Consider the following 24,365-nt stretch of genomic DNA (forward strand, 5'->3'; position numbering starts at 1 on the left):
GCGGAGTAAAGTGAGTGTTTCAACTTTTCAATGAATTCCTATGAAAGTTAAGCTTCCATAGGCATGATCTGAAAACGCGCCAGACTGGACATGCAACGAGAATGACTGCCGCGCTTACCTCAGCTCTTCGCTCTCGTGATGAATGAAATCTGACTCCTGCTCCGTGTGTCGCGACTTTCGTTCGGCTCACTCACACTTTATTGAAAAGACACGTTCAGTTTATAATTGTAGTGTCTGTTCACTAACGCAGGGGTTTTCAAACTGGGGTTCGGGGACCCCCAGGGGTCCTCCAGAAGGTCCTAAGGGGTCCCCAGAAAATTTCAGAGTATAAAAAGAGAATAAAAAGACAAAGCAAAAATGGATAAAGTCTACCGAACATTCTAACCATTTAATTTCTAAATTCATTTCAAAATGTTTCTCTTCTTTCTTGCCGTATACTTTCCAGAATTGTGTATGTTTGCTTTTCTATCTTTCTAGTGAGTTTTCCTCACTATATACCCCTTTATCTTGCTCACTGGGTTTGTATCCTTAACGCAGTACGTAAGCTGCTTACATACATTTATTGTGAAAGGTGCTTATACAAATAATTTTTAATTGAAAATGTTCTTCTTTAGGTTTCTACATGCAACATTAAGTATAGCCAATTTAAGTTAGGAAACAATGTTATATTTATAATGTCACACTTACTATTTATCTTGTTTAAATGTTTTTTCATGCATAAAAATAGATGGATTTTAGGAAGGGGTCCCTCATAAAGGTTCATCATATTTGGGGGTCCTTGGCATCATAAAGTTTGAAAACCCCTGCTCTAACTGAACAAAATGATTTTATTACTATGAAAATCAAAACGACGGTGGGGCGGTGTCATGGTGGGCAAGTGACAACCAGTGGCCGTGGCTTTGGGAGTGGCCTTGTTGGGCAGAAGTGCATTCTGGGAGTTGTTGTTTTTCATCCACACGAGACAAAAATAAATTTTCTGTCTTTTCTCAGTCTAGAAGGCACCAAATTCAAAAATAATTTCACATTTCTACTTCTTAAATGACCCAGTTTAAATACACATTCACCTTCCCAGCGCTGAAGTACCCCTTTAAGGGCCAGATTTACTAACAGCTTGCGCCAGTGCAAATCCTCTTTTGGTGGTAAAAAACTACAGTTAGGATTTAATAAAGACACGCAGTGAAAAATTAGCCCTGAAAAGGCGTGGGCACAGTTATTTTTGTAGCTGACATTATGGTAGGGCTGTAACGATTTGACCAAAAATAAAAACCTCGATTAATTGAACATTTGACCTCGATTACGATTAATGAACGATTATTTTGGTTCTTTTTTTTTTTTTGCCCTCATAAGTTTGAGTAAGTTCACTGATAAGGTTTGTACTGTAAATATTTTCTACTATTAAATGCACTTTTTCATTTTCTAATGAAAAAGTGCATTTCTTTGTGATTTTAAAATACTTGAAGGAAACGGTTCACTTTCAGCAGTTCTTGTCTATGGGGCAGATTTCTGTTTGTTGTACATCAGATACAGATAAATTAGCACAGTAGGCCTACATTACATTTATCTGAATGCATCAATGAGAGAGTGATTGTGTGTGTGAATTACTCTTACCGTCTCTATTCATTATCAAGCTGTGGTTTGTACTTACTGCAAAGGTATTCAAATGTATGCCTATAACGGTTGAGTTTCTAAGCTACTTTAGTGTCTTTACTTTAGTCACAGGACAGTGTTGACACTGCGTTTCTGCGCTCCTCTGCGCACGATCTTCACGTGATGTGCGAGCTTCTGTCTGAGTGTTCGTTTGTCACAATATATCAGGCATTAGTTCACCATAATACACATCTGATGGTCGAAACGATGGCTTTTAATGGCTTTTAAGCCTGGCAGGGCTTAAACCACATACAAATGACAAAGCTTTGTGAGGACGCAGGTGAAAGAGGTCTGCCTTCAGGGCTCGGCTCTCTGTGTCACAGAAAAAAGCTGCACTGAACGGATAAGTTTTCCGTATTGTTGTTTTTGAATAGAGCACAATCGCTTTAAATGTTGAAACTGGCAAGCCTTTAAACGCATGTACTTGACAAACTTTATGAGCACGAAAGTGAAAGCGGCTTCGGGGTTTGCATGCGCCGTCTGTGTGTGTGTGTGTGTGTCAGTGCGTAGGCTATAAGAACAGCAATTAACTGACCTGTATAAACTGTGTAAAACATGCAGTTACTATAGTGATTCTGGGCATCTATAAACACAGATAACTGCTCTTGCATCTCTCAGTGTGCCTGCAAACTGCACTTGATGTGACTGACGGGGCGGAGTCACGTGAAAACCGAAATAACCGACATGGGAAAAATACGTCGGTTAGAGGTTCTGAATGTCGGTTTCGGTTATTTTCCGATTAATCGTACAGCCCTACATTATGGCATATGCATTTGTAGGAGTTTCCCTTTCAGACTCAAAATGTATGGGTGGAAAGTATTTAAATTAATCATGCAAGGTGATTTACTAAGGTTTGTGCTCGTCAATTTACTGGTGTTTGCGCATTTACTTAAACCAGATGCTAACCGGTAGATTGCGTTGGTCATTATGGAAATGATCCGGCTGCATCTGTGTGCTTTAAATAGGGTGTCGTCAGTAGATCATGCGCAGAATTTTCCACTCCCCATCAGCGTTTTATTTTTTTAATTGCTCTCCCACACTAATTTGCCCTGTTTAGTAAATTTGGCCCTTAACATGCTACATGTTTAGAATGCTAAACTGTTGGCTTTCCAGGGCACCTCTACTATTTGATTGAAACTGAAGTTGATTGAAACAGAAAAAAAGATTATGCAAAACAGTTGAGAATTACACATAAAAATGGTAACACTTTATTTTGATTGTCCCCCAACAGACAATCTACTGACTACACGTCAAATTATTTGACTAACACCTAAACCTAACCGAACAGTCTACTAATAGTATACTAATAATCAATCTAACAAGAGTTAGTTGACATGTAGTTGCAAAGTTACTTATAGTTAGTAGAATGTCTAAAGTGGACCATCGAAATAAAGTGTAACCTAAAAAAAATATCGTTATTCACAGCAGAAAAGAAAATAAGTAATGTAGATAATAGACTAAGGAAGGCACTTTGCCCTTGAGGACTTCGGTAAATCTTACACTTATTATGGAAATAGCTGTATAAATTCCAGAGACTACAAATGACATCAAGTCAGCCCAGGCCACCTAACACGATAACTCCATAATGCTGCATATTATAAACAAATCTCTTACATGAGAGCAAATGTACAAATGGCTCCCCAACAAGTCCACCCACTCCATCTTTAATGAGTGTCTAAGACCACACACCAATGAGAGGAACATGTTTACAGCACTGCAGTCCTCCTCCTCTAAGTAGCTCCATGGTGTTTGCTACTTCACTCTTCCATTTGGCCCGGTGTATGGATGACTGTGCCCACTGTTTAGCCTGACTCAGAGGTGCTCAAAGCTGGATGCAGCCGATTCCCCCATCTGGATGAAATCCACTTTCCACTCGTCCCTCGTGAACCTCTACCATATCCAGGATGCAAAAACGTACTCCTGTAAGTGCCTGCCACAGATGATGAACACAGAAATATTCAAACATAGATTGAACTTTGTTGTTCTCCACCAATTTGTTTGGTGGGGGGTAGCGAGCAAATGGGTTGTTTTTCAAAGTGAGCGTTTTAGATGCTAAAAAATTTACTAGATGTATGTGTAACACTTGTACATTGAGCATGGGATCATCATTAAGACATTAAAAATGCACACCGTTCCAGAGGCCATTTAGTGTCCCGGTGAGCACATTTTTGGGGTCTATCTGAGGACCCTGGGGGATGTGAGATGAGTCAGAATGAGAGGATGAGCTCATGGGCTGGAATGTTCAGAGAAGTACAAAGCTGCAGGTTTAGATATACTTAAAAAATTGTATGCACAACAAAAAGACGTTTCCAGAATATAATCCCTGAGCCTGGTTTAAATTTGTAGCCATTTTTTGGCTAGTGCCATTTAAACATTCAACTATTTAACACCACACATCCTTCTGAGTTTCATCGCTACACAAAAGCAATCGTTTCTGAAGCCTTTCTAGACACTCGAGGCTGGTATGTGGTACTTTAACAATTTTTTCTGAACTCTAACCAACGGCCATTAGGTAGAATCCAACTGGATGGATGAGTGCTTGACAGGTCCAATTTCAGTGAAAGATGTCATTATATGCTATAAAATGCTATATTGGCACTTTAAGGTTATACTGCCTTACGCTGAAGACTTTGCACTCTGCTTGTCTTGATGTCTGCTTGTCTTGATTTTTTGTGATTTTATAACTGCTTTTATCTAATTGTGATCTATCATAATAATCCATACACTACTTCTTAAGAGATTTTTTTTTAAAATAAAAAAATCAATGTGAAAAACATAGTTTGAAAATGAATTAATTGACATGCATGTTCAAATTCATGAGAATAAAATAAAGAGTTGCTAAGTAACATGGCTTGTACATCTGTACACCTGTTAGTTTATAAGTCCTTGGGAAAAAAAAATAGGAGCTGTTAAAAAGTGTTACCCCGTTCAGGCGACAATAATAGCAGTGGCAGGTCTAATCATGGCATCTGTTACTTCATTTTCTCAATGTCAATATGAAGCCCTATCAAAACAAGCAGCTCCCGACTAGATAAGCCTGTTTGGCCATACAAAGTTCTTATGAAGAAGATGAAGAAAAAAAGAAACATCAGTGGGCTTGTTGCAAAGCAACTTGCATGTTGTCTTATTCTTACACTATATCCCCCCCAACGTCCACCCTCTCTCTCACCCTGTTTTTTTTTCTGAAAGCCACCCAAGAAGAGATTAATCATGAAGGGAAAACTCAACTTCACCCTCTAGCTGCAGGTCACAGTTCTTATTTCGTGTGGAATTGGCTTTCGGAAAGCAGAAGGCCTGCCTGGGGGGCAGGGACCTGATATGAGAGGAATTTGAGAATGAGGCAGAGGGGATTGATTAGCCCACTTCATATCCCCATACTCGCTAAGCACACTCCAGCTGCAATCTAACACACCGCTGAGCTGAATAGACAAGAGAAATTGGATTCCTTCCTAATATTTAACCTTCAAGTCAGCTCTAACAGCTGTTGATGGGTTGCTTTCCCAGGTAGTTACAGAGCAGACTTTTTTTTCCCTTTCTGTGTTGCTGCATAGAAGGCGAAAAGGATGGGCAGAGTTTTTTTGTGTGTGGATAAGTTATTCAATTACAGCGGTGAAGGAGCGAGAGCTACTCTAAGGTTAAGGCGGCTGTATTTCAGCAACTTATGATCTAATGTAATGATCCTTATTCACTCACGCACACAATCAGATGACAAAAGATGTGACCTCTAATGGACAGACACAATGGTGGTGCTGACCCTGAAACACAGCTCAATTTTAGCTCTGGCTGTGGAAAAATATATCCAGTAACGCCGCATTCCAACCAATCATCAGATGTCACTAACAGATGTCAGAACAAAGGCCGTTGGCATCAATCCGCTCACTCGCCCATCTGAAGTACATCCGTACAGGCATCTCTTTTTTTTTTCAGAAAGCCTTTATGACTGTGACTTTGCACTGGAATCCAACTCAATTAGCCTGATCGGGAATGCAATTAGAGATCTTGTTGGTATACGGTAAAATATAGAGCTCCATTCACCGCACTGGCAGGAACTTGTACGTTAGCTCAAAAGAGGCCCTTTCTATTCATATGCCAATCACAGAGCTTTTAAAAGGTTGACGGCAGTGGCAGGGATCCATGTGCTCTCAAATATTTAGCAGTAAAGAACGGGACAATTTATTTCCTAGCACAGCCGCTCAAAGGAGTTGACTAAATTGTGAGCACGTTTATGATAATATGATGCTTAGATTTGCAGAATATTAAGAGGGTCTCATTAGCGGATTCACGCATTTTTATATTATCACCATTTCAACTCCAAGCCAGCCTGAAGACACCCACACAAGCACAGACTGTGGCCAACACCTGCATAAACTCATATCTAATGGCAGCGACAATCTATTCACACTTGAATCACAAGTATTTCTGACGCGACTGAGTACATTTTAATCAGAAGTTAATAGATTTTCTTTCCTTTTCGAGTCTGGTGATAGAAAAACAACAAAGCGGCGCTATAGATTGTTCTTGTGCAAATCTATATCTAAATGCTGCTTCACTTTGAAGAGCTGTTTGGAATTCAACTCGACTTCTTGGTTTGATTAAGGTCTCGGAGTTGCTTTTATTCATCATGTTTTTTTCTTTTCTTTCTTAATCATTGATTGATACTTGAGTGGCATTTCACAATTACAAGATTGTTCTCATGTCCAAGAAGCGGTCTGGTCTTGCATTTCTACTGAGCCTCTGATTACTGTATTCTACGAACTAATGCACTAATATCCCAATTGCCTCAAATGTTTGAAATAACTTAAGAAAAATGTCCTGCACCATCAGTCATTTTTACTATAGTAAGTACGGTAACAACAGGAACTTATAGTTGACGTCAATGCGAAATCAGTATGTGCTCCATTGTTAAAACTCTGCCTGAATAGGAGACTTGAACTTTGCATTCATTGCGTCAACTGTGAGGTCAAAACACTGACAAATACATCACCTTGAGTCATGATGCTCCAGAAACCAAGTGCAATCCAGTAAATACACTAATATCAAAACCGCAAGGGAGCTGGCGACAAGAAAAGTATCTCACAACACCAATTAACTGGAAAAAAACGAAATAATTCTTTCATTCCCTGAAGATAGCCTTTCATCTTATAAATAGTGACATTTTTTTCTGCTTAAATAACATGGCAATGCCGATAATACCGTTCGTTGAGCTGGTCTCTTGGGAATGGCAACACAAAAGCCTTGTTGAGAACACTGTGGGTCCCAACACGAATTGTGACTGTGGCGCACCTCACCTAGAAACCGTCGCAATTTGCATTCCTCGTACTACACCGCCTTGTCCCAAAGAAGCCACTCAGAAGAACGCATAATTAGTCTTCCCTACTTCCCCTCTCCTCCCTCATCTGCACTATAACTCATGCTCTGGTTCAAACAGAGGAGAAATCCACTTTCAACTTTCAAGTTACTCCCTTTTAATTACTTTTGCTGTTTACTTTTTCCTGAGGCTGATGGGTAAATCAGAGTGTCCTCTTTTATGTTTAGATACATGTGTTTGGGTTGGGGACAGTATGTAGAAAACAAAAAATGAAGTCACGTTGACATTAACTGAGGCTATTTCTCTGCTACGGCTGGTGTATAAGTTAACAGCCACTGCACTTCTGTATGTATGAGATTTGAAACAGAATACATGGTGATCTAAGAATTTATGGCAAATGCTAATTCATTTGCAATGTCCTGCCTCGGGAGTTGAAAAAAAAATGTACTCTGCACAATCTTGCCTAAACTGCAGTCTCACTCTCTGGTGTTCCTGTCCATGACATGTCTCTCTTTCTCTCTCTCTCTCTCTCTCTCTCTCTCTCTCTCTCTCTCTCTCTCTTTCTTGGGCACATGTCTCACTATCTCTCTTCCACCTATTCATTTTCCTCCTTGTGTAACCGGCTATACCAATCACCATCTTTTTTTTTTCTTTTTCTAATTAAATATGTTTTCTGAACCCTTTTAAAAATCCAGTTTCATCCAAATACACAATCTAATTTTTCATTGGCTTTTGTAGATGATATAAGACATCAACTCAATAATTTATTAAATTACTTTTCCCATTCATTTCCTTCTATCTATAATTGATCTTCTCAGTTGAAATTTCTGTTGTTCCTCTCACTCAGGCTGACTCACAGAGGGGCTGGTTGACATCGCTGCACAGGGCTAAGGAGTGTGGGTAGATACCCACTTCAAGACCAGATCTTTCTCTCTCAGACATACTCACTGCTATCTGTCACACCCCTCCACCACAACATGTGTGAATGAGGTCTTCTGATATGTCAGATGACTGAGGTCTATAGTTGGTGAAGTGTGCAATGTCTGCACCACTAGAGGCACTAAACGGAATTGCAAAAGTAATGGCAAATAACTTTTGACCAACAGATAGTCACGCCCCAAAAGTCATGTCATTAATACTGCACCTGCTATGCTGCACAAATCAAGCAATGTTTTCATAGGGCCAACTGGACTGAATGTACATTACTGCCGTGTTTCTCAACTGGTGGGTCACAAGATCGTTCTGAGTGTGTGGTCAAAGAAACAATATTGACAAAAAAAAAAACGTAATTCTAAATGTCTTTCTGATGCTAAACGTTTATTTTGAAAGACGTGCGTAAAAGCTGCGTTTACTTTTCTGTCAGTTTAAGTAAAAAAGTGCCTGTGCTGATTCAGTTTTTGCGGTCAGATGAGATGTCGCCAGGCTATATGTCAGTCTCATTATTCTAATTTGTAGTTTGTCTCGGACCTCAGATAAACAAACTTTCCTGTCCTGTCAGCCTTTATACTGTGCTTGTAATGCTTCAATTGCACGTGCAAATGCGGCAGCACACGCAGTAGGCCTCTTTCTCTTCACTATATATAAAGCGTGAAAGAAATTATGAGCATGCAACGTTGTAGTTATGTTGTCAATTAGAAAGTCATGAAAAAAAAAAGGTACCAATAAATCACATAACTGGTCCATCGTGTGTTAGTTGTGTTAGTTTTCATACAGGTATGATGTTCATTCTAATCATCAAAGGGGCCAGTTGCACCAGCTGTGCACAAGTTACAACTTAGCCTAGTTTTGATGTAAATAGGCACTATGTTACAAATTATGCACTACTAAATATTTTTGTGTTGCACCATTATACTTAGTTGAAGCATAACTATATACACTCACCTAAAGGATTATTAGGAACACCTGTTCAATTTCTAATTAATGCAATTATCTAATCAACCAGTCACATGGCAGTTGCTTCAATGCATTTAGGGGTGTGGTCCTGGTCAAGACAATCTCCTGAACTCCAAACTGAATGTCAGAATGGGAAAGAAAGGTGATTTAAGCAATTTTGAGCGTGGCATGGTTGTTGGTGCCAGCCGGGCCGGTCTGAGTATTTCACAATCTGCTCAGTTACTGGGATTTTCACGCACAACCATTTCTAGGGTTTACAAAGAATGGTGTGAAAAGGGAAAAACATCCAGTATGCGGCAGTCCTGTGGGCGAAAATGCCTTGTTGATGCTAGAGGTCAGAGGAGAATGGGCCGACTGATTCAAGCTGATAGAAGAGCAACTTTGACTGAAATAACCACTCGTTACAACCGAGGTATGCAGCAAAGCATTTGTGAAGCCACAACACGCACAACCTTGAGGCGGATTGGCTACAACAGCAGAAGACCCCACCGGGTACCACTCATCTCCACTACAAATAGGAAAAAGAGGCTACAATTTGTACCAGCTCACCAAAATTGGACAGTTGAAGACTGGAAAATGTTGCCTTGTCTGATGAGTCTCGATTTCTGTTGAGACATTCAGATGGTAGAGTCAGAATTTGGCGTAAACAGAATGAGAACATGGATCCATCATGCCTTGTTACCACTGTGCAGGCTGGTGGTGGTGGTGTAATGGTGTGGGGGATGTTTTCTTGGCACACTTTAGGCCCCTTAGTGCCAATTGGGCATCGTTTAAATGCCACGGCCTACCTGAGCATTGTTTCTGACCATGTCCATCCCTTTATGACCACCATGTACCCATCCTCTGATGACTTCCAGCAGGATAATGCACCATGTCACAAAGCTCGAATCATTTCAAATTGGTTTCTTGAACATGACAATGAGTTCACTGTACTAAAATGGCCCCCAGGGTCACCAGATCTCAACCCAATAGAGCATCTTTGGGATGTGGTGGAACAGGAGCTTCGTGCCCTGGATGTGCATCCCACAAATCTCCATCAACTGCAAGATGCTATCCTATCAATATGGGCCAACATTTCGAAAGAATGCTTTCAGCACCTTGTTGAATCAATGCCACGTAGAATTAAGGCAGTTCTGAATGTGAAAGGGGGTCAAACACAGTATTAGTATGGTGTTCCTAATAATCCTTTAGATGAGTGTATATATAAACTAAATATTTACGGAAGCCTCCGATCAGGAGTAACGGTTGGAATAAAATAGCTGACTGACTGAACTGCATCAATAAGCTCTCAATTTACCCGACAAACATCAATCCTTTAGATATACAGTCTTGCTCAAAAGTTTACACACCCCTTGCAGAATCTGTGAAAATGTGAATAATTTTAACAAAATAGGAGGGATCACACAAATGCACGTTTTTTTAAAATTATTTTTTAGTACTGTCCTGAATAAGATTTTACATAAAAGATGTTTACATATAGTCTGCAAGACAAAAAAATCTGAATTTATAAAAATGACCCTGTTCAAAAGATTACATACCCTTGATTCTTAATTACTGCGTCGCTACCTGGATGATCCACAGCTTTCTTTTTGTTTAGTGATGGTTGTTCATGAGTCCCTTGTTTGTCCATTTAAACTGCCCAATGTTCTTAAGAAAAATCCTTCAGGTCCCGCAGATTCTTCAGTTTTCCTGCATCTTTTGCATATTTGGGGGGGTGAAAACTTTGGAACAGGATGAAGATTTAACTTTTTTTCTTATTTTGTTTAACCCTTAAACACCCCTGGAGTAGGGATTACGTTTTTGAGTTTTTGATCCTTGGGGTCATATAGACCCCAAACATTTACAGAGCGATTGCATAAGGAAATATTTGTTTTTTACATGGAAACTATATATATTTTTTTATTATTTACTTCTCAACTTTACATTTATGCTGTGTTTTTGTGGATATTTGGTAGTTTTTTACCTATTTAACTAGGCCATTATTTTTTATGACAAAATCACTTAAATGATCATCTTAATTAAATCTAAATTGTTTTTGGACATTGCTAGGGATAGAATACTGCAATCTTCAGGTTTGTGGAAAAACCTTAGGAATTATAGTTAAAGAAAGAAAGTGCAATGACTACATATATCCAGCAGAGGTCCATAGGGACTTCATTTTCACTTCATTTTTTCTTGATGCTTCAACTTCTCCTCATAACTTTGTTATATATTTTGTGAATATATGTTTGTGTGTGTGTGTGTGTGTGTGTGTGTGTGTGTGTGTGTGTGTGTGTACATGCATGTTGCATTTGTGCTCTAGTATTAGTTGATTGTAGTTGAATTGTTGATTGTATTTGCCAATTTCTATAAAAATGCTCTCTGTTGCAGTCACACACAAAGTGTGTGTGAGAGAGAGAGATAGAAAGTTTGTTCCACTTTGTGTTTATGCTCTAGGACCAGACCTTGATGTAAATGTAGAAATTTTCGGATTTATACTACAACCCCAAATCAGAAAAAGTTGGGACAGTATGGAAAACGCAAATAAATAAAAAAAGAAGTGATTTCTAAATTTACTTTGACTTGTATTTCATTGCAGACAATATGAACACAAAATATTTCATGTTTTGTCTGGTCAACTTCATGTCATTTGTAAATATGCATCCTTTCCTTTCATTCAGACCTGCAACACATTTAAAAAAAAGTTGGGACAGGAGCAATTTAGGGCTAGTAATGAGGTGAAATGGTTAAATAATGATGTGATTTGAAACAGCTGATGTCAACAGGTGATTGTAATTATGATTTGGTAAAAAAGCAGCATCCAAGAAAGATCCAATCCTTTAGGAGCAAAGATGGGCCGAGGATCGCCAGTTTGCCAACAAATACGTGAGAAAATTATTTAAATGTTTAAAAACAATGTTCCTCAAAGAAAGATAGGAAGAGATTTGGATATTTCACATTCAACAGTGCATAACATAATTAAAAGATTCAAGGAATCTGGAGGAATTTCAGTGCGTAAAGCTGAACAACCGTGATCTCCGATCCCTCAGGCGGCACTGCATCAAGAATCGTCATTCATCTATAAGCGATATCACCACATGGGCTCAGGACTACTTTGGCAAACCTTTGTCAAGTACCACAATACGTAGTTACATCCACAAATGCCAGTTAAAACTGTACTGTGCCAAAAGGAAGCCCCATGTTAACAGTGTCCAGAAGCGCCGTCGACTTCTCTGGGCTCGGAGGCATCTGGGATGGACCATCACACAGTGGAAACGTGTACTGTGGTCAGATGAATCAATATTTCAGGTATTTTTTGGGAAGAATGGACACCGTGTGCTCCGGACCAAAGAAGAAAAGGATCATCCAGACTGTTACCAGCAACAAGTCCAAAAGCCAGGGTCTGTCATGGTATGGGGTTGTGTCAGTGCCCTAACTTGCACTTCTGTGAAGGCAACATTAATGCTGAAAAGTACATAGAGATTTTGGAGCATAATATGCTGCCTTCAAGAAGACACCTTTTCCAGGGACGTCCATGCATATTTCAACAAGACAATGCAAAACCACATTCTGCACATTACAAAGTCCTGGCTGCGGAGGAAGAGGGTACGGGTACTTGACTGGCCTGCCTGCAGTCCCGACCTGTCTCCAATAGAGAATGTGTGGCGCATTTTGAAGCGCACGAAGACCCCGTACTGTTGCCCACCTTAAGACTTGTTTGCAGGAAGAATGGGACAAAATTACACCTGAAACACTTCATCACTTGGTGTCTTCAGTCCCTGAACGTATTTTAAGTGTTGTGAAAAAGAATGGCAACATTACAAAGTGGTAAATGCTTTACTGTCCCAACTTTTTTTTAAATGTGTTGCATGTCTGAATGACAGGAAAGGATGCATATTTACAAATGAAGTTGACATGAAGTTGACCAGACAAAACATGAAATATTTTTTGTTCATATTGTCTGCAATGAAATACAAGTCAAAGTAAATTTAGAAATCACTTCTTTTTTTTTTTTATTTGCGTTTTCCATTCTGTCCCAACTTTTTCTGATTTGGGGTTGTAGATTTATTTAAAAAAAATTGGCAAACAAATAAAAATATATATATATTTTTTTTTACATTTTTACATTCATTACCAAAATAAAAAAATGCCCCATACACCTGTGTGTATTTGTGTGTGTGAATGAACATGCTTGTTCCATGTTGCAATTGATCCTTCATTTATGTATGGCAATTTTTCAGATTTATGCCAGTTTTGTTGATTTTATTTGCACATTTCTATACATATGCGCTCTGTTGCAGTCAGACACATGTGTGTGTTTGTGCGCGCATGTGCGTGTGTGTGTATGAGATAGAAAGTTCGTTCCACTTTGTGTTTATGCTCTAGGACCAGACCTTGATTTAAATGTAGACATTTTCAGATTTATATTGGATTTTGTTTTATTTTTGTGACAAACAAAGTGAAAAAAAAGTTCAGAGTTCACACCGCAGCTATAACAATTTCGATATTGTTGGAATCTTTTTCAGAATGATTTTATCCAGCTAATGAACGATAAAAACATTGACAGTCAATCAGAATCCATCCTGCCGTAACAAGCTTGAGCATTTAAAGTGGCAGACAAGCACGCACTTAGAATAAACAGAACGATATCATCCGTTGGTGTGGACGCTAATATAGTTATCGTTATAGTTATCTTTATAGTTATTGTTCTTGGTGTGAATGGGACTATACTCATGAATAACACAATAGGTGTTTTATATGTAAACATAACATTCAGAAACTGTATTTGAAACTAAATTAATAATAAATTACATTTATTGATTATGAACTGTTTTTTAACTGTTATTTACATTTTTAAATGATTGTGGTAGCTCATACCAACTGATTAACTTTATTGTATTAACAAAAACAAGTTTGGGACTGCTGTTTAACAGCCTTACCTTATAAGCTTACTGTTTATTCATCAGTTGTCATATTCAATATATGTGTATGTTAAGTAAAGTGGGACGGTAGACTATTATATGTAAATTCCTTTAGAAAAGTGGGTTGCGGTTTAATGACCATGAGAAAATGTGGCCAAACCAGATGAGAACCATTGCATTGCTGTATCTTATTACATGGCTTATCATCGTAAATTAATATGTGGACATGAAATATTGAGGAGTTATTATACATTAATGTTATATAGCTACATAGCTATACATCTATAACTATACATAGCCTATTATTTTATAATTTTAGATTATAGATCTGTGATATTTTAGATCACAGATTATAAAACAATGAGCTTAGCAACAAAGCAAATAACAATATTACAGTAATATTAATACTGAAATCCTATGAGGATAACTACAATTGATAATTGAGATGCACAATGGTGACAGTTACGTTTGTATGAAACAAGCAAGAGCGAGTTTGCGGAGTGATACCAGAGAAATAAATGTAGCGCCACTTTCAGTTACACGGAAGAGTGGTCTGATATACAGCGTTGCCATGGAGACTGATTAAAATAACTGATTACTAGATGGTGTGACTGACCAATCAGATTCAAGTATTCTAGAGAGCCATGTAATAATCAATGCTAATGCTGAACACATATCACAGTCTCTACAAAAACAAATAAATAGTTTATCAACACATAATGGATGAATGAAGATTGGTTCTTTTCCTTTACCCTTATTATTCCTGTTTCTTATTCTGTGCTTTCAATGAAAAATATAGATGATTTGTGTATACGAATTTCATATAAACATTATGTGATAAGAGCATAGAAAAAAATACAAAAGAAAAGAAGTCATCTAAATATTGAAGGTGCGCAGCTAAATGTGCTCTCTTTGGTTCTCAAACACTGGATAATGGCAGAACAAAATATTTTATGAAATAATCACTCTGGGTTTGAATGAAAGCATAGAGAATTAAGCTCTCTTCCTGATCCTCTTTTCAGCAACTCACGCTGAGTGACTGTGAAGAAGAGGAAAGAATAATAAGTCCAAAAGAGAAAGATGAACAAAGAGAAAAAAAACTAACAGTCTTGGCAAATTGAACCATAATTAAATGCTTACAAAATTCCATGCTTAGCTCGTTTCAAAATCAGGTGGTTCTTTGAGGCAATTTCCTTTCTTTAATTACAATTTCCTGTGTGGTTTGACATTTACAATACAATCTTCTAGGAGGACCCGTTTATGATTTATTATTCGTGCCTCTATCACAATGTCAGTCTGCAGAAATGAGTTTATAAAGCAAGAGCTCAAATGATTATGGCCTTTGACCAATAAAGCAGGCTCATTATTGCAGGCCACAGGAAAGATTAACATTTCTGACAACCAAATCGAGAAAGATTAGCAGGGGAAGAGATTGTTTCAGTTTCTATTAAATAAGCAGTTGTTCTTATTCAAAACTTGATCTTCTTGCCGTGACTGAGGGAAAATACAGAGGGAGGTAGTATAAATCCCAAGATTTCATAGGAATCCAAGCAAGCCGAGTCTAATAACCTTAATAATCTTAATAACTCAAAAGCGCGGTTGCTTTTCAGGGCACAGAAATACCTAAAAGGACAGATTCATAGATTTTCCTTCAGCAACACAGAAACAGTCATGCTAAAAAGATTCACTCGCATCTTTTTTTTGCTGATACTGCTTATTAGGTTTTATCATATAACAGACATTCTTTCTGAAACAATCAGGACAATACAAAACTTGTCATATGCTGCATCGCTTTCCCATCCAGAATAGCATTCCCTACTCAATAAAACTATATTTGCAGTAAAAGAAAATGAAATGTTCCTTTTGAAGGCTTCTAGCAAATTAGCACCGCTGCCTGATTCCTGCAATCACGTCCCGGTCAATGGATCATGTTTTAACACCACCCCTGATCCATCACCATGCTGGGAGTCATATCAATACTTTGCCATTTTCCCATTTGTGGAAGATGAGCAGATCAATTCATTTATAGCTAGTCTGTGCCTGACATCTGTTTGGGAGATTAGAACTTATTGGCTGCTTGTCTGATAGAAGGCACAAGGTTCATTAAGTCAATGGAATCCTTAATCAATGGGAAAACTTCAAGTAGCTCTCTCGCCATTAGAGCTTCATCTGCTCTATGGAGGCACTTACGATACATTTCAAGTAAGGGCTGTACAGATTGGACTGTATTGCATTTGACTGTTCATAGCAATTGTACAAGTACTGCACAACGCAGCAACAATGTTCTTAAAGGCATGGTACGGTTCATTACATGTTGTGGTAAAGTCTATTGCACAAGCAGCGCATCAAGTATTTCTGCTCGGGTAAATGTATTTTTCTTTTTTGCAGAGCTTTGTTTGTCTGGTGTATTTAAATTGGTAGGGAAACAACAGAATGCCTGCCAATCCCAAAGACAAGCTCTTCTCATCAAGTGCCAGCTGAAACGTACACTGACTCTTTGAAGGTCATGCTCTCAAACACCATTCAAAACAAAATATCAACTTTCAAATCTCCCCTATTATAAATAATGACCAAACATTCACCAAACTGAATACGAATAGCACGTCCTTGTCCACTACAGCCCTCCCTCACTCTCCACTCCACCGCTGATAGGGGCTCTCTTCCTGGTGATTCTTAAACACTTCTGACCACCTGAATGGTTCTCCAGCTGAATGCGTGTGGTGTGTAGGACGGCCTCTGTATGCAGTTGGAAATAGGTCTGGACCTTGCTGATTGATCGTTAAGTGTTGTCCATGAGCCCATCATGCGGCTCCCACTTAACAGCCTCCACCACAGAAAGCAATCAGTGGATGTTACTGAGAGTCCCAGTGGGAGCAGCTCTGCAGTGATTGATCTGCAGTAGACCTCCAGGAGGAACATGGACAAATCCGTCCTCTACTACAACCCCGGTGTCCCTGTATGATCTCCACACAGCAACGCAAGGCTGACCGACCGCCCCCTTAAAAAGTCTTGCAAGGACTTTCTGTGACATCCATGGAATCATGAACATGTGTGCATTGCAGTGTTGGGTGAGCAAGACGTGGTGCTTGGAATCACTTGAGAAAAACCTCTACATAAGGGATAATACAATTGAGCTGGTCATTATTCCAAAATAAATCAGTCCTGTATCACCCAGAATATGAATATATATAATGTAATAATGACTGGCTGATTGTTCATTAACCAGCATATTACATCAATCGGCCTAGTAACAAGACAAACGCTGCAACAATATTAATACTGAAGTCTTCTGAGGTCATGATGCATGGCGGTGCTCTCCGAGATCTGGTCAATTGAAAAAATACATTGCGGAGCAAAGAAGACACTGCCAACAGACAAGACAGAGCAGATTACTTTTGGTGTGAAACCAAGTCTCAGCTTTCGAATTGTCATTTTTAAGAAATTCAAACAATAAATACAGTTTTATGTCTGTCCATTAAACTGGACAGAGAGGTGAAGAAACATCCTATTATTTCACACTTGCGAGCAGTATGGTTAAAAATTTCCCGTCTGCGTAGCTTTGACCCTTACCTAAATGCTTGTTCAAGCATATAGTTGAACCCTAAATTGTGTATTAATAAAACCTCCTTTTTTGGAAGGAACGGATTAAGAAGGGTGTCGTTATATTAAGTGACCTTTATGAAAATGGTAGTCTGAAGTCATTTGAACACATACGACAGCTGTATGGTATATCTAGATCTCATTTTTTTTCGGTATTTACAGTTACAACATTTGCTTTGCACTACTTTTGGTTCTAGTACACTGCTTCCTGAGTCAGCAGATGTTCACTGTATGGTACTTTCGGCATATGGGAAGGGTCATGAAGCATCAATGTACTATTCCTGGTTGATTCAAAGTCTTGGTGATGGAGCTTTATTAGCTCTTAAGAAATATGGGAAAGAGATCTGAACCTAACATTCGATGATGAGGAATGGAATAGAGTTTTAAAGAATGTCAAAACGGCATAGAGACGCTAGAATACGCCTTATACAGTTTAAGATTGTGCACTGTTTTTATTGGATTCCTTTCCAGGCTGTTTAGACTTGGGTTAAAAGGTACGCCATATTGCTGGAGATGCAAGTCTGAGGACGGAGATTTAATTCATGCTCTTTGGTTTTGTACAAAAATCCAGGATTTCTGTAAAAGAGTTCCTGAACACATTTGCAAAGCTTTGGATTCTATGTCCTCAATTGTTTATATTAGGTGGGTGGACAGATAATGAAATAAGAGACAAACACTTAAGGCAGCGCATACAAACCAATTGATTGGCAGACAAATAATTCTTAAGAGGCCCCTTCTTTTCAGGAATGGATAGCAGAATTAGGTAGAGTGGCCGCATTTGAAAACATGTCCTATAAACAGGCTGACAAACTAAATTTATACTATAAGAAATGGTCCAGATATTTAACTTATTTGGAAAAGGGGCAGTAATAATTATGTGTGGAAACATGTTTACAATGTTGTGTTATAATGTTTTATTTATTTATTCTCTTTTTATTTTATCTTTTTATAAATATATAAAAAAAACAAAAAAGAATAAAAAAGAATAATATATAATATATATATTGTTTTCTTTTTCTCCATCATATGCTGGAAGTTATCCTAATTGTATTAAATTATATAGCCAAGTTATGACCTCAAGCCGTAGTTGGGTGGCGTGGGTGGTACTAAAAATTTGATTCTGTACAAACGTATTGCATTGTATTCTGAAAAGTATCTGAGAACCAATAAATTGTTAATCAGAAAGAAATTCAAACAATACATACCGTTTTGTGCCTCTCTAATGTTTTGTGACAGATTGCTGTAGTGCCTCAGTTGAATCGGCACGTGAATCGCTCATCTCTTCTTACTAGTTATAGCACTAAAACTTGAATGAACACCAGTAGCATGGCCGAATTTACCTCATATTGTGACATAGGCAAAATATTTTTTTCTACTTTTCAGGAAATGGGAAACACTGTATTTTTAGCCACTGATATTGTGGCTTTATATATGATCGTGTACTTGCATGTGTCATTACATTATTAACATTTTACCAAATCAAGCTGAAATTAAGTTATGAAGTATTTGACCAGCGAATTTTGTGTGTTTTTTTTTTATTGTTTATATATATTATATATAAATATATATAATTATAATTTTTTATTTATCCTTGCATTGCAAACTAGCAAAGACAGTCCAAAATGTATGGCGGCACTTCATTGAGATGCAGGATGGAGTTATGAGGTTTTACCAACAGTTTGAGGATTTTTAAAAAAATACTTTTCATCTGTTAAATATTTTTTTATTTTTAATTTTAACTTTTAAATATTTAAATATTTACAGAAAGAAACAAAGCGTGACCAATAGTAAATTAATTGTCTTACAGAGTTTTAGCATTAGAGTAAAATAATAATAATTTAAAATATGACCCCCCCCCCCCCCTGCCCACCCTCCGGGACATGCGAACATGTTCCTAGAATGTCTAAATATCTGACCTCTGAACTCCACACAAGTGACCAATCAGAATCAAGTATTTGGATAGCTGTGTAATAAATATGTAGAATATATCTACACTGACTGATGATAATAATGCAAATACAAGTTGAACAACAAAAGTGTTCATCACAATAGCAATCCACATGGTAGATGTCACCAGCTGTTCTGCAGTCTATATTGGCCTGCTCTTCAAGTAAAGGAAGAAAAAAAGGAGTAACCTAGATGAGAATTTTGTGCTTCAGTGGCTATTGAAAGATGAGGCAATAAACTGCTAAACTTGAGTAATCACACTCTCCCCAAGGAATGTCTCAAATGGGGATGGTCAAAAACCTTGAAATTTGAGCCCCTCGCACACGGCCCGGCCCGGAGCATTTGATGAGATTCATTATTGTAAGGGAGCTGAATACAAGTGTCTTCTGATTACAAGATCCTCCATTAAAAGTTCCCACCAGTGTGCATTTCCATGCCGCAACGTCAATGGGATTAAAATCTCAATTCAGGCCCAGTCAATTCTCCAGTAACAAGATTTCATTAAATGCAGGCAGGGAGGTAAATGGACTCGAAAGCATCGAAACAGCTGGCGTATAAATTATAGAAATGTGCTTTCTGCTAACTGAACACACCTTCGGCTTGCAGACGCATTATTATTTAATGTTCGGAGAGTCTGATTTTATGTAAATTGGAGTCATCCTTTTTCTCTCTCTAGGCCCCTTCTCAGTGCCAGGTACTCTGAAACCAGGCACGGGGAAAGATTATGCAAACCAATTAACATATGAAAATAACATATTAATATACTGTCTGTGAACTGTGTCCAATCAGTTCCTTTTCACTGGCGTGTGTACAAAACAATTAAAATTAAATTTATACCGCTTTTTCCTTAACGTATTCCGTCTCGCGAATGGAATCACCGAGCAAGCGCTGAGAGAAGTTTTACAGGCCTCGCGCTCTCCCTTAAAGGCACACAGACTTTTCAGGGATATTTACAAGAGCCCGTGCTAATAAATTCTCATCTTTTGTTTGCTCCTAATGGTGTGCACCTCTAAAACAAAGCAGTGAAATCCATAGTGGTACCCGTGTGCTAATGAAGGGCGTACATTATGCTAGCCACTAATTACCGCCTCTCCATAAATAAAACAGAAGACAATCAATTAGCCAAGAACGTGCGTCTTTGTTAGTCATGGGCAGCAGCAGGTTCCTCTGGGCAAAAAGAGCTTCTGCAACACGAGGGTCTCTTCAGGGTGCAATTTCGAAATGGCCAGGAAGAGGACAGATAAATCACATTTCGAATGTTGTTCCTAAAAGCTCTTCAGGCAATCCACTTTGACTCACTGGGATTACAAGTAAATTAATACCTATGCAATTTTCCAACCGCCAGCACCGAAATATTAATGCAAAGAGCAGAAATGTCCTTCTCCATGGGCGAGTGCTAGGCAAAAGAAACCAACATGTTATTATCGTAACCTTTTAGAGCAGCTCCGCTAAAAAGCTCCTCTCCTTCTAATTCAGAAACGGGGACTCTCTTATGATGTCCCACATGCTGGCCGACTGATGTATCACACTTGATGCTGACCAGACCAGGGCAAATCAGTGTGCATTAACAACAAACCTAAAAAGATTGTATCCAAATGATGGGAACATTATGCAGGCTGCGGGCCAGGCATCACTGACTACCATAATGCATAATTTGAGCATTAATGTAATTTACATTTTAACACAGGCCCCTGAGTAAACTGATTAGTAGATGCTTATCTCCTAATGTGAAGGGGGTTGTTGCGACAGTGACATGTGAGGGGATATAGGCAGGATTACAGCCAGCCAGGTCTGGGCCTTACTAGAGCACAGGACCGGTGTGTCTCTGGCACACTCTAAACACGGCCTTCAAAATCAAATGGCTGTCATTCAAGATTGCCCGGGAAGCAATTTCGTGTAGCGGGATCCATCGTTGCTTTTTAGCTTCAACTACCTTTAAAGAGATGGTACCGCGGCAGCAGGAAGCCTTTCCCATAAAACACAGGAAGACACGGTAATGGAGGCACACCGCTCACATTGGTCACTCCATGAGAAAATGAATCTGAAAATAAATACATTTGGGAGAGCAATTATTCATCTGGCATTTGAACATTCAATAAAAGCACATTTTCCTCCATCAAATGTCTTTTATCTGCGTCCCAGCAGACTTCTCTTTTTATGGGACAAATTAGCGCTCGGAAAAGATGGCAGAAGCCCTTTAAAAAAAGTCCGACAAAGTTGCAGTCCCATGATGCAACGCTCCCAGTGGTTACATCTGCTCCGCTCTTTCATCTCGCTCTATTGTTAGGTGGGAGCTGTCACATTAGGAGGAGAATCGGTGGCTCTTTCCCACCCCCCAAGTCCTCCTTTTCCCCCATTCCAGTAGTTGGCAGGGTGGCAAACCCCATACAAAGGCGAGTGTACCGGGAGCATGGAGGGGAGCACCGTTAGAGGGAAAACAGTTTGGGAATTAAGGTCATTAATTTTCCACTTTCAAGGGCTGCCACACAGACGGAGATAAAGTCAGCATAAATATTCTGCACAAGTTTCTCCTGTTTTTCTCCTCTCCCCTTTTCTCTCTCTCTCCCTCTCTCTCTCTCTCTCTTTTTTTTTCATCGGCAGCCCATTTATCTCCATACTGTCAATTAGAGGCAAAAGCAAAGAACTAATTAGGAACTGTGCAATTTTAATTAGCTGTTTTGATAATTAAACTAATTGGTTCCCTTGTGTTTCTGCAATGTGCGCCGAGCACTTTTTTGATATCTGGGCTGCAGATTTCCCATCCGTTGGTTAATTAGTCACTTTTGCATTAAAAAGGAGCCTTTCTTAATAGCCTTAATTTGCAGTTGAAAAGAGAATCTACCATCAATAATTTGTGTAATTGGTAACCGTTTGATTGTAATTTAGAGGCACGGCCGGACAGCTCTGCATGTCTAATTCTTAATGACTGGGATTAAAGTTGGATTAAATGTTTGGGAAGAGGATTCTTTGCCCCCAAATGACACCTAAGCTATTTTTGACTAGTCCCATTTGGAATGAGTAGGTGGACTGCAAATTGCTGTTTCGTGCAATCAAACGTTGACGAGCATATTCAAGTGGTAAGGCTAAGGTCATAGGCAGTTTCTTGGATTATACGGAATACGTTGTTGTAACAGGAAGGAGAGCTGAAAAAAGGCTCTTGCTGGTTCACTTAAAAGTGAACGTGCATTATGCAACCACTAGGAGGGGCTACATAAACTGTCAGAAGAGTAAACAAACAACTATGTCCACTGCTTCAAAATATTGCACTGTAATATTAAAAAACGTACTGCATCCATTATACAACACAAAATTAAACTGAACTCACTTCTAGGACGCAGGGGATGTGCTCAGAAAGACAAAAAAAAACATCCTGGGAAACCAACTACAATTATAAGATATTGTGATGAAGCGTCATTCACACGTGAAATAAAAATCTTGAGTGCTGCCCATCAAACGAAAGAAAACGAGGGCAACTTTCAACTGGTATTTCAATACATTGAAGACAATGTAAGCAAGCGCCATCTATCATGAGCATCATTTATCTCATTTATCCAGATATCATCACAACAGGCCTCTCCGAGTCTTTCCTCCAAGCAGGACTTTCCATTGAACGCAGTTAGAGAAAAGTACCATGTCTGATATTGGTTTATAATCAGCTTAACCATTATGAAATATAGGAGAGGCTCGTGTTCAACCTCTCCCTGACTCCACCATCCACTGATTGTTTGCCCCAGGATAAATGGGAACCCAACTCGGCTCTATGCTATCTGATTAGGTAGGGTTAATTACTGTGCTGTGTTTTTGAACTGGCTGTATGTGAGCCCCAGCAGTAAATAGATGGGCCTGCTTAATTCCCAATCAAAAATGAATTTTAATTAACTCAGCAGCACAAGGCCCACACTCCAGGATGAGTTCCAGTCACAGCTGACCCCGTATGCAGTGTGCCATAGAACACGGATACACGCTAGGCCTCCTAATAATAAAGAAACAATGGATCGCTCCATCACTGACCATCAGCGAAGAAGGGGAGCATGATACGTGTCGCTGCACCGGTGGAAGCAATTCCTAGTGGGCTTCATAAGAAGCCAGAATATCACAACCTGATGTTTTCTAATAATGAACCACTCTGCAGGCTTACAACTCACTGTCAGTCAGAAAACGACCCTTAAAATATAGAACATATTTTGTGTTCATATTTAATCAGATGAATCTTTCTCTTTTTTTGGAAGAACAGCATATGGCTTTTTAAAACACTTAGCAGCACTTAGAGAGCGGCCATGTTATTGTTTCCCCATTTAACTGTCAGGAGGCCTTTTGTTGCCCAGCATTCAACAACAAGGGGCCACGCGCGTGTTCCTCCTTGTTCCCTCAGTTTGTTGTGATTGGATTAATTGGGTGTCACTCACTTCTGCAAGAGGTCAGCAGACATACATTTGTGGTCAAAAGTCATCCATCTATCACAGTGCAGAAATGAAAAGTCAGACATGTCAAGCAAGAGAGGAAGAGAGCAAAGGCTCAAACAATGGTTTTTAGGGGCAGGGTAATGTCCCAATCTTCTTAGGTTGCGACAGCATATAGTTTGAATTAAACCACGAATGAATGTCTGGGGGCATAGCAGATATGAATTACGATTTCATAATTTATGTCTACTCATCACCTTCAGGGAGATCCAGATCTCAAAGACATTAAACAAGGCACATTTCCAGCTCTACTTTGACGAGGATGTACAATAAAAGTCAAGGAAAACTAGTCCGCCAGATTACTTGCTAGCAAACAGAGCACTTGTAACCTCTGCGTCTCCGCTAATGGTTAATCTTGGGTGGATCTCTGCCTTGATTGGTTAAGAGTCTCCGCAGGGCAGGTGAAAGCCCCAGCAATTGCCCACCATGAAACAATAACACTTTTATCAGTGAAGTAACAGCTAACAATTATATTACCAGAGCCAAACGCGGTCTCCTATCTCACCGCTAATCAAAACACAGCCCATCTGTTGTGTTGTTGCTCTCAAAACGACTGTTTATCTGAATATGGAAAGTGAGTCGTCTAGCCGATCATACACATCCAGTGGA

General features: G+C 39.0%; 1 protein-coding gene across 1 annotated transcript in view; it reads left to right on the forward strand.

The window, feature by feature from the left end:
* Positions 1-24,365, forward strand: part of lmo1 (LIM domain only 1) — a 70,549-nt gene that overhangs the window by 13,770 nt on the left and 32,414 nt on the right. The gene's annotated exons all lie outside the window — the stretch shown is intronic.

This window comes from Gobio gobio (genome assembly GCF_949357685.1).
Source record: "Gobio gobio genome assembly, chromosome: 2".
Classification (NCBI taxonomy): domain Eukaryota; kingdom Metazoa; phylum Chordata; class Actinopteri; order Cypriniformes; family Gobionidae; genus Gobio; species Gobio gobio.